The sequence below is a fragment of the Halichoerus grypus genome, chromosome 10 (genome assembly GCF_964656455.1).
Source record: "Halichoerus grypus chromosome 10, mHalGry1.hap1.1, whole genome shotgun sequence".
NCBI classification, from domain to species: Eukaryota; Metazoa; Chordata; class Mammalia; order Carnivora; family Phocidae; genus Halichoerus; species Halichoerus grypus.
Genome location: NC_135721.1, coordinates 3139438 through 3151132, shown reverse-complemented (window position 1 = coordinate 3151132; position 11695 = coordinate 3139438).

The window sequence follows — 11695 nt, the reverse complement described above, 5'->3', positions numbered from 1 at the left end:
ATGGCACCATGAGGGTTGTTATCCAGTTCCCTGTGGGAAACCACTCGAACAGCGAGGAAACAGTGCTTATGGGCAGTTGCTCTTGTCTTTGCTCTCTCCGAGCCCCTCATTCCCAAAGTTATGTGGGCCAGCACTTTCCTCTATGCCTTCTTCATTGAGCCTGTGTTCGATTATTTGCAAGGACATTGGAATCTTATCACCGTCTGCATTCCTTCCCAGAATCCCTCAGCTTCCCAAACTACTTATATCTTAACTTACATACAGCAAGGTTCACTCTTTGTGCTGTAAAATTCTGTGCCTTTGGACAAATGCACAATGTCATGTACCGACCATTAGACGGTCATATGGATTAGTTACACCACCCTAAAAGTCCCCCGTGGTTCACCTCTTCATGTCTATCTTCTCCCCCTTAAAACCTGGCACCTGCTAACGTGTCATGTAATTGGCGTCATAGAATATACCGCCTTTTCCCACTGGCTTCTTTCACTTCGCAACATGCATTTCAGATCTCTCTGTGTATCCATTTGTTTGTTTGTTTTTGCTCGATAGCTTATTTGATCCAAATAGCTAGTTCTTTGAATAATTTTGATACGATTTTTAATCAAATATACATTTTATAAGTATTCTCTCACAGTCTGTGGTTTGTCTTTTTATTCTCTTAACTTTGGAAAAGCAAAAGTTTTTAATTTTAATAGAGTCCAATTATCAGTTTTTTTCTTTCAAGGATCATGCTTTTGATGTTCCATCTTTTTTTTTTTTTTTAATTTTTTATTTATTTATTTGAAGAGAGAGACACAGCGAGAGAGGGAACACAAGCAGGGGGAGTGGGAGAGGGAGAAGCAGGCTTCCCGCTGAGCGGGGAGCCCGATGCGGGGCTCGATCCCAGGACCCTGGGATCATGATCTGAGCCGAAGGCAGACGCTTAATGACTGAGCCACCCAGGCGCCCCGATGTTCCATCTTTAAATCTACCAAACCCTAGATCATTTCTTACATTTTATAGTTTTGCATTTTTACATTTAGATGTCTCACTGAATTAAATTTTCTGAAAGATATAAAGTCCAGATTGATTTTTGTTGTTGTTGTTTTTTGGCTTATGGGCATTTATTAGTTCCAACACCATTTGTTGAAAAGACAATACTTTCTCTACTGAATTGCCTTAGCATCGCTGTCAAAGAGCATTTGAATACCTTTGTGTGGGTCTACGTCAAAGCTCTCTATTCTGTCCTGTCGATCATTGCTTCTGTGTTTTTATTTCTTCCACTGACACTAAGCTGTCTTGACCACTGTGGATTTACAGTCTTGAAGTTTGGTAGTGTCAATCCTCCATTTTTTTTTTTCAGTACTGTGGCTGCTATTCTGTGTCTCTAGCATTTCCATATAAACTTTCAAATCAGTTTGTCAGTGTTTACAAAAGAGATGCTGGGATTTTGATTGGGATTACATAGAATCTATAGATCAATTTGGAAAGAATTGACATTTCAACAATACTGGGTCTTGTAATCCGTAAACTATCTTTCAATTTATTTCGGTTCATGAGTGATTAGGCACATTATTTTCTCTTGATGAATTGACACATTTATCACTATAAAATGACCTTCTATACCTCTGAAAGTGATTTGCTCTGAAATTGAATTTGTCAAATATTTATATAGTCCCTCTAGTTTCTTTGAGTGCTGTTACTGTGTGACACCTTTTCTATCCAATTTCATTTAACCCAGTATTGTATTTATAATGTGGCACATTTCTTTTAAGCAGCATGCAGTTGAGCCTTGTTTAGCATCCAAACTGACCATCTCTGATTTTTAATTGAGGCGTTTAGTCCCATTACATTGATGTAATACCATATTCCTATTTTTTTCTTATTTCCATTCCCATTTCCTTTTTTTTCTTTTACTTCTCTGTTTCGGATATTTTTAAATTTTTTTTTTATCCATAACTATTATTATTATTTTTTAGTACTTTAGTGTGCCCATTAAGACTTCTTATTGACATTTTTCCCCCTCTAGGATTCAGGTGTGAACCCAGAGGTCAAGGATTGGAGAAAATCTGAGTGACACGCAGAGAACTATATTGAAATTCATGTGTCTGTTTTGTCAAAGGTCTGGTTCCTCAGAGCAAACATGTACGTGTGGATGGTAAAGTTCCTGAAGGTCACAGGGTCACGTGTGCATGTGGAACGAGGGTCAGCTAGCTCTTCCTACAGTTTTCCAGATGTCTCCCGAAACATATGAATTACTGTTTAACAAAATTAACTCAAATTATATAGAGGAAGTCCGGTAAAACATACCTTTAAGATGCAATTTTTTTTTTCTCAAATAGCCTCCTTATGAATCATTTTGCCGAATATATGTCTCATATGTTGTGACTTTATCACGTGACAAAAACATCTAGGAATAGTGACAATATTTTGCATTATCAAGCTCACATGACCACCTAATATTCTGTTTAAGGATGTGATTATATTGCCATGTAGAGAAATGAATTACAGCTCAGAGGAGTTAAGATGAGTTGGAAGCAGGTGGGTTTCACCTCATGCAGGAGAATAATGATTTATAAAGTGGCCGTGGGGATATATAAAGGAATGCCAAAATTATTAGAAAGGTCTTCCATTTCAGTATTTCCAAAGACTTTATCTGTTTTACCCTCTTTACAAATAAGAAACATTGTCTATCTTTGCAAAAAGCTTCAACAACAAACAATCACTTTAAAATTCAATTCTGAACAGATGTGGAATGGGAAAAAAAATCCCCAGGGAATATGTGTGCATAAAATTTGACATGCTAATATTTCTGTGAGAATGTATTTCAATATTTTTTCATAAAGAAGCAATCTCCACATTCTACCAACTAATATGTGAGGTGATAAGTGTGGAAGAGAAAACTAGGTAATTTTTAAAATACTCTGACCCTAAAATCCCTGCTGTGGTAGGCTCGAATTATCCAGACTGGCTCTCGTGGAAGCTGCTGATCAAGTTAGACGGCTTTCTCCACACGAGGGAGGCTTCTGGAGTTGGGGCAGCTGTGTGTGATCTTAGTCAGCTCCCCTCCCTGCCCCTCCCACACACACCACGTTCACACCCACACCTCTCTCTTGTTTTGCATCCATGGCCTCAATATTTAAGAGCAGGGGAGAAATAGAAACTGGCATTTGCTCAGATGGAACGCTGTTGCTTGCCATCAGAGACTTGGACTGAGAATAGATTACAAATGGAAGGAATTGATTATCAAACTCCCACTGTAGACCAGGGGACCTGGACTCGGCTTTTTACAAAGAAAAGGTGACTCTACCACATCACACGGGGCCTGACAGGGCCCCTTTCCCTTCAGTGTCTGCACAGATTTTATTCAGAGAAAAAAATTTTAAGTGCTGTTACACAGAAATGCAGCGAATAAGGCCCAAAGAGAGAATAAAAGTAAACATAATCCTAAGAAAATTGAAGTAACCACTTTCTCTGAATACACTTCTCTTTAATATAATGTTTATTTAAATATCCTGCTTGTGCCAATCTCCTGATTATAACCCAAATAATTCATCTGTGTTCACTTTAAGATGGTATTGGAAGATATGTAACACTTTATTAGGATACTGTGAAATGGTACCTGGGAGGTTAAAATTCTATACTTTTGTTTGTTCTAGTGATTCTCTAATTAGACTAATTAGAGGGAACTTTGGATTTCTTATGCTTTTCCAAAATTGTGTATATATTCTCAAGTGGACTTTAGAAAACTGTTTGAATTGTGAGAACTCTATGATTCGGCTTTTAAATAAATCAATGGTCTGATAGAAAGCAGAATGGATTTAGATGTTAATATACACAAATGAAATTTGAGGCCGTATGAAAATACAGAGAAAAGCATTGAATTGGAATTTTCATTGAGAAAGGAAGTCACAGGTGAATAAAATAGTAGGTCTGCACTTGAATGGATCTTTTCCCCTCATCAGACCCACACGTGGAAAAACTGGAAGACAGGGTGGAAATTTCTTCACAGCTTTATTTTTTTATCTACAACTTACTATGTTGATTTTGCAAAACCTGTTACAAGATATGAAGAGGATTAAATTTACATCTATTAATATAAAACAATGAAAATTTAGATGAGTCAATTTGCATATTAGAAATGGAGGTTGTAAATACAAAATCGTAGGCCATATTATGTATTTTAAGCTAGTATTTTGGTGTTATGTTTCCTGGAAGCCAAGAAAAGAAAATGACCACGTCCACATTTACCAAGTTCCTATTTTCTTTTTTTTTTTTTTTTTAGAGAGAGAATGAGAGACAGAGAGCACGAGAGGGAGGAGGGTCAGAGGGAGAAGCAGACTCCCCGCTGAGCAGGGAGCCCGATGTGGGACTCGATCCCGGGACTCCAGGATCATGACCCGAGCCGAAGGCAGTCGCTTAACCAACTGAGCCACCCAGGCGCCCCCCAAGTTCCTATTTTCTGACTAAAGAAAGCAAAGTAGATTCTCTGAAAACTGGAAAAGTTTACAGGGAGTCAAGATCTTCAAGATATTTATCACATGGGGCTTTACAAAGGGGCAATGAAATATCACAGAGTGAGCAAGTATAATATTGTAGAAAATGAAAAAAATTGATACTAAGTAAAAGCTAGGAATATGATTTGAATATCTCTATTATTGACTTTACTTTTGTGAGAGTTTGAACTAAATAGACCTATTTAGCTTTCTTATTCCAGGATGGACAATGTCTCATAGCATGCCACCCTGAATAAAAATTTTCTGGACAATGCTTTCGACTTTGTAGCTACACGAAATTTCTACACATCAGTCGCTCAGTTGCTCATACTTGCTAAGTTTGTGTTTGAGCCAGGATATACATACTTAGTATTCACTAAGTATACAACATATCTCAGAAGTGATGTTTACGGTTCTGGTTCTGGAAAAGAAAGAGTAAGCACATTTTATCCAGTCCTTTCCACTGAATGCACCCGTAAACCTAGAACAAATCCCTGAAGCAGCTATTTGAGAGCTCTGTGAAGCAAATAGCAGGTGTATTGGAGAGGAACCCTGGGATGTGAAGTTCTACCCGGCTGGAGGTGAGTTTAATATTTTGCTTTTCTTTTTGGGTCTTCCAGCCTTGAATCAAGACACAGAAACCCAAAAGTGGGCACTGATGAGGAAAGAGAGTTCTGGGAGGGGCCCTCAGGGTGTGAGCGTGGCTCCTTGGCTGGGAGAGCCACCGCGGGGCAGGCAGCGTGTGAAACCCCGAGGAAGGGAAGGATGCCTCCTTTCCACCTGGAGGGAGTGGAGTTCGAGGGAGGGGGGCAATCCCACCGCTTATTTTCTGTCTCTATGTTCCCAGGGCTTGGAGCCAGATGTGGGTACGGTTCTAGTAAGTGTGGCAGAGCAGGATAACTGAAGTTGATAGCTGAAGGACCAAAGGGAGGTCTCGGGAAATCAGGGAGGGCCAGAGAGATTGCAGAGCTAGAAGCACTGTGACAACCCTCCCGCTGTGTTGTCTGTGAGCTGCAGAGTCCCTGGGCCGCTCACGCACGACGCGGCTGCTGGTTCGCTTACCAAGGACCTGAGGGGAACCGAGCTAAATAAAGGGTGCATATCCTTCCAGGCCTTGAACACTGGATGATTTTACACCCATGGAAAGATCTGAATAGTGCTTCCCAGACTCTGAAAATTGAATGAGCTTTGGAGCCACAACCACTGATGGTAGGCAGAACTTGTGATCTGAAACCAAGCCAGTCAATGGCCTACTGAATGAATAATGCCAACACTGAACAGGTCCCATAACCTTATAAGGTAATATTGGAAATGTGCAGGATACAATCTAAAGGTACTCATTGTAGGACAAAAGCACAAATATCTCAATTTGTAAAAAAAAAAAAAAAAGTCCATCAACTGACAGCCCCCAATGATGGGATGGTATAGATGCTGAGAGTACCAAGCAAGGACCTTAAACCAACTACTACAAAAGTACTCAAAAAGGCTACTGGAACATGGTTGAAACAATATTGATTTTAAAAAGTATTAGCAAAATAAATAAATACACATCAAGAACAGTCAGAAAATTTAGAAATAAAAAAAAATGTCATAATGTAAAAACTCACTGAATGGCCTTGGTAGTATAATGGGTACATAAGAGGAGAGGAAAACTAAGAGGAATATTATCTCAAAAGGAAAATAAACAGTCTCAGTAGCCTCTGGAATAAGAGCAAAAAATAAGCCATTTATGTCATCAGAGTTTCAAGAGAAGGGAAAAGTGCAGTGCCAAACAATTGTGTTGACGAAATCATGACTGAAAATCTCCCAAATTTGGTGAAAGATGTAAACATACAGATAATTGTTGTTCATTGAATCTAAACAGACAAAATCAAAAGGAACCCGTGGCCAGATGCATCGTAATCAAATTGCCTAAAACTAAAGTCAAATTAAAAAGTCATGAAAGCAGAGCAAGAAAGTGGGTTTCTTATTTTCAGGGGATGATAACCTCAGTGACTACGCATTTCTCATCACCAACCTTGGAGGGAAGAATGAAGCGGAACCTATTTAAAGCACTGAAAGAAATGAACTGTAAGCCCCAAATTCTGTGTCTAGCAAAAGTATCCTTCAGGAATGACTATGAGAGAAAGATATTCTTGATAAAGAAAGACTAACTGAATTCACTGAGGGAAGATCATTCTGTAAGTGTTGCTAAAGACGGTTCTCACTCAGGGGAAACGATGCAGTAGGAAGTTGGAACGGCCAGGAGAGAGAAAAGCAGCGAGGATAGTGACTATCTGGGGAAAATATAACACATCGTTCTTCCATTATGTTCTTCCAAATAAGTTTGGAGATTGAAAACAAATAAAATAACATCCTTTAATATGATTGCCAAGGTATATAGATGCAATATGTATGACACCCCGAAGTGTGTCGCGTGCGTTATTTAAGGTGAAGGACCTATGTGGCAGCAAGGCTTATGCATTGCATTGAAAGTGGTAAAATATCGATTCTACGTAAACTGAAAAGCATGTATTTGTACTGCAATCACTAAATAAAATACTAAAAATGTACAAATCAGCAAGAATACGGAAGCTGAACGCTACCAAATTCAATCGATATTTATAGAACACTCTACCCAAAGGCAACAGAAAACAAGCTCTTTTCAAGACCACATGAAACAGTTGCTGAGAAGTATCCTGTCTGGCATCATAAAGCAAACTAAACAAATTTCAAAGGACTGAAATCACATCAAGTATTTTTTATTGCTATAATTGATTTGAAAAATAAATCAGTATTCGAAAAATAGTCAAAACATCTCCCAACACTCAAAAAATAAATAGCAGATTTCTACAAAATCAATGGGTAAAAGAGGAAGCCTCCAGAAAACTATTTTAAAGGTATTTTAAACTAACCACAAATAAAAATACAACATACAGTTGATGGGATGGCCAAAGTGGTGTCTGGAGACTCAAAGCTTCATATGCTCCTGTGAGAATAGAAAGACCCAGATCAATCGCTTACCCCTCTACCTTGGGGACTTAGAAACAGGTAAGCAAAATAAATGCAAATAATGTAGAAAGATAATAATGAATACCAAAGCAGAAAACAATAGAGAAAATCAACCAAACCAGAGCTGGTTCTCTGAACATACCGATGAAGTTGATAAAACTCTTGCGAGGGTAACCAAGAAAAGAGAGAGGACAAGCAAACGAATTACCAATATAAGAAATAAAAAAAAAAAAGATATCCATACAGCATGCAATAGAAGTATAATACATTAAAAGTATAGTAAAAGAATATTATGAAAAATTCTATGAATTTTAATTGGACAACTTGGAAAAATGGGCCAATTCCTCAAAAAACACAAATTACCAAAACCTACCCAAGAATATAGTTAGCGTGGATAGTCCCATAACTATTAGATATATTTAATTGTAGTTAAATGTACCACCCTCCCCACACCACTGAGACACACACACACACGCACGCACACACAATCTCTAGGCCCACTGGTGAATTTAAGTGTTTAAAAAAGAAATAATACCAATTCTATACGATCTGTTCTAAAAGATAATAGGACATGAGGAAAGAACCCCTAACATTTTATATTACCAATGTCACTCTCATATCAAAACCAAAGACAGTACAAGAAAAAAAAAAACCAAATCCCAAATGTACAAACCCTCAATACAATATTAGCAAATCAATTCCAGTAATATATAACATGATCATCATGACCTGAGAATTTAAATTGCTCTGTGTGCAACAGTGAAATGTTATAGTTCATGAGGATAAAGGCACCAAAATCAAGTGCGCACTAACATTCTCCTCACTCAGTAGTGCTAGCTGGAGGCATTTCGGTTAAACTGATCAAACCCTCCTCAAAACTATAATTTCCTTTTCTTTCTGCCCTGTCATCTGCCCAATCTGAAACAAGTCTTTCACACTGGAATTAGGTAGTAAATCAGACCTGACTTCTGACTATGTAGATCTTTGCTAAGTTACTGTTTGGTGGGTATCTGATGAACACATTTGAAAAAGCAAAACAGAAATGATTCCTTGAACAAACTGTTAAAAAAAATACCACTTTCTATGTGGTCCTTTTCATAAAATATCCATAGTGTTTCTCAGACTATGGCCCTGGCATGGTGACAAATACCTAGGGATATTAAAAAACGTGAATCACACTTGCCCTCAGAACCAAGCCATGTAGAAGTATAATTACTAAGGGTCCCAGATGTATACATATGTAAAATACCGCACGAGTCCAGAGGCAGGAGACCAGCCTTCGGCTAGAAATTTAAATCCCCAAATCTCATTATGTTTGTTTATTCATTCAAAAAACATTGATTGCTCATTTTGTGCCAGGTTTTAAGATACCTTACTGGATATACAAGGATTATCAGTGCATCTATTCTGTTTTTCGACACATATTTTTCAAGGGCTTACTATTTTCCAGGCACATAGGCTGTCCTCTCAAATGGGGGAGAGGCAGACAGAAATCTATACCAGAGTAAAAAGCACCCAAACAAGAGCACGCACCGTACGTTGTGGGGAATAGAGGGAAACTCAATGCAGTCAGTCCTGCAGGTCAGGGCATGCTTCGTGGAGGACTGTCACCTGCACCAAGCACAGGGGAAGAGGAGCTGCCTGAGGAGATGTCCAGGCAGAGGCGTCCTGTCCAAAGCCTCACCTATGAGGTCATGTGGCAAATCTGAAGATTAAAAAAAAATTGGAGGGGCGCCTGGATGGCTCAGTCGATTAAGCATCTGCCTTTGGCTCAGGACATGATCCCAGGGTCCTGGGATCGAGCCCCGCATCGGGCTCCCTGCTCAGTGCGGGGGTCTGCTTCTCCTTCTCTTCCCTGATCCTGTTCTCTCTCTCTCTCAAATAAATAAATAAAATCTAAAAAAAAAAAAGAAGAAAGAAAGAAAGAAAAGAAAAAAAAAAAAAAACAAGAGCAGCTCCACGTTTAGGATCCGGGTGGGGGAGGTGGTGAGAGTGCAGGTGGCAGAGGTCGCTGGACCAGGAAAGTAAAGACCACAGACCTCGGGGGAGCAGTGGAGTTGTTATGCAGGTAGCCGCTAATGGATTTAAATTGTTGAGCAACTGGACAGATTTGCAAGTAGGAAGAATTGCTGGTATTTACAGAGATGAGGAGAAGAGACCTTCCCCCAAGAAACTCAGGGTCTTCAAACAAAGGTATTTTTCTTTCATCCGCCACTCATGGAAGACGTTATTTGGACTGGCAACCAGTGGACCGTATTTTGTTTATATTCTTCATTGGGATCACATTCCTTTAAAATCTGAGCCTCTAACATCCTCTTATCGGTACTTGTTAACATCAGGAAGTTAGGGTACACACCAGGACCCGGCTGCTGCGGGCAGAACAGATACGCCTGTCTACTACTTAGAGAGAAAACACTGCTCCCTGGAGTACTCGCTCCACAGCAGGACCGTGTCCACCCCACGGACCCCAGCCGCCACGTCCACACTTGCGTGACCGAGATCCAGGTAATGCTGTAGTAACCCGAGTCTCATCTTTTTTTTAAGATTTTATTTATTATTTGAGAGAGAGCAGGGGGAGCGGCAGAGGGAGACGCAGACGCGCAGCTGAGCAGGGAGCCCGACCCAGGGTTCGATCCCAGGACCCCGAGATCATGACCTGAGCCGAGGGCAGACAGACGGTTAACCAACTGAGCCCCCCAGCTGCCCCTACCTGAGTCTCATCTTCAGTGCCAGCACCCTAACTGCTGTGATTGCTGCACAAGGGTTTTTTTGCCCAAAATACTTGACTATCAACACCTATTTTATTGTGTTATGCAGTGTTCTGTGTGTGTGTGAGAGAGAGAGTAATTTTTCTTACTTTGCCTCATTTATGTGGACAATTCAAGCAAACGACGCTGTCTATTTTCAAACATCTATAACTACAGGTGGATAGACTCTGCTTTGCAATAAGCCAAACCCCCTTATGAAATATATAAAGAAACGTGAGAGGTTCCTGTTTAGGGACACGTACATTTGTGCACACACTGCATGTCTCCCGCATGTCAAGAACCAAGGTCACCCACAGAATGTTCATACATCTTTCCTGGAGAAGTTCAAAATCCAGTGGAAAGGAGAAACAATGAGCATCGAGCGTCAGCGCAGCACAAAATGTAACTTGACAGAGATTGGTACAAATGTCTCTAGAAGCCCGGGCCCTAAAAATTGTGGGCACTTCCTCTTTAAGAAATTTTCAGGCCAATACCGGAAATATTTATTCTTTAGTATCATTGAAAGGTGTGTGTATAATGTGTATGCACATACAAATACATATTTATATGGCACACATACAATGTATTATGAAGTATATTTTGGGTATGAAATAAACATAGGCATACTCAAATGGTACTGAACACCACTGTTAAATCCAATGTGGTTGTGGCTTTCGGGCTCATGGAGCACCGTGGGTGCATTAACGGGGATGGGCCGACCTGTGTGGGGCACCCCAGGGAATCAGGAACATCTTGAATTTGATAATTCTTGACAAGAAGGAAGAAAGCCCTGAAATCCTGAGGTCAGTTTGGTTCAGCACACGTCTAGCAATATGGGCCACACCTACCGCTCTCGGCCACTGGAGAGGTCGGGATACGTGCCTGTAAGAAGAGCAGCGCCGGGTCGCGATAAACTTGCCAGAGACAACAGTGAGTCCGCAGGGACGATCAGGCACGGAGCTGCGGACAGAAGGAGGACAGCTAGCATGCTGTGCGCAAGGCAAGAAAAGCTTCTTGGAGGAGGTTATGCTGAAACCGAGTCTTCAAGGACCAGTTCGTATGGGGCGCCTGGGTGGCTCAGTTGTTAAGCATCTGCCTTCGGCTCAGGTCATGATCCCAGGGTCCTGGGATCGAGCCCCGCATCAGGCTCCCTGCTCAGCAGGAAGCCTGCTTCTCCCTCTCCCACTCCCCATGCTGTGTTCCCTCTCTTGCTGTGTCTCTCTCTGTCAAACAAATAAAATCTTTGAAAAAAAAAATCAAAATTTAGTTTACTCTTTCATTAGTTAAATCAATAAGTATTTATTGTCCACCTTCTATATGAAATGACTGTTATTATAGACCAGTGGTTCTCAAACTTGCTCCCAAAGAAGATTTGGAAATTCGGGAGGCTTTTTTGTTGCTGTTGTCATAACTGGGGGGAGGGATGCTATTGGCATCTGATGGGTAGAGGCCAAGGATGCTGTTAAACATCCTATAATGCAC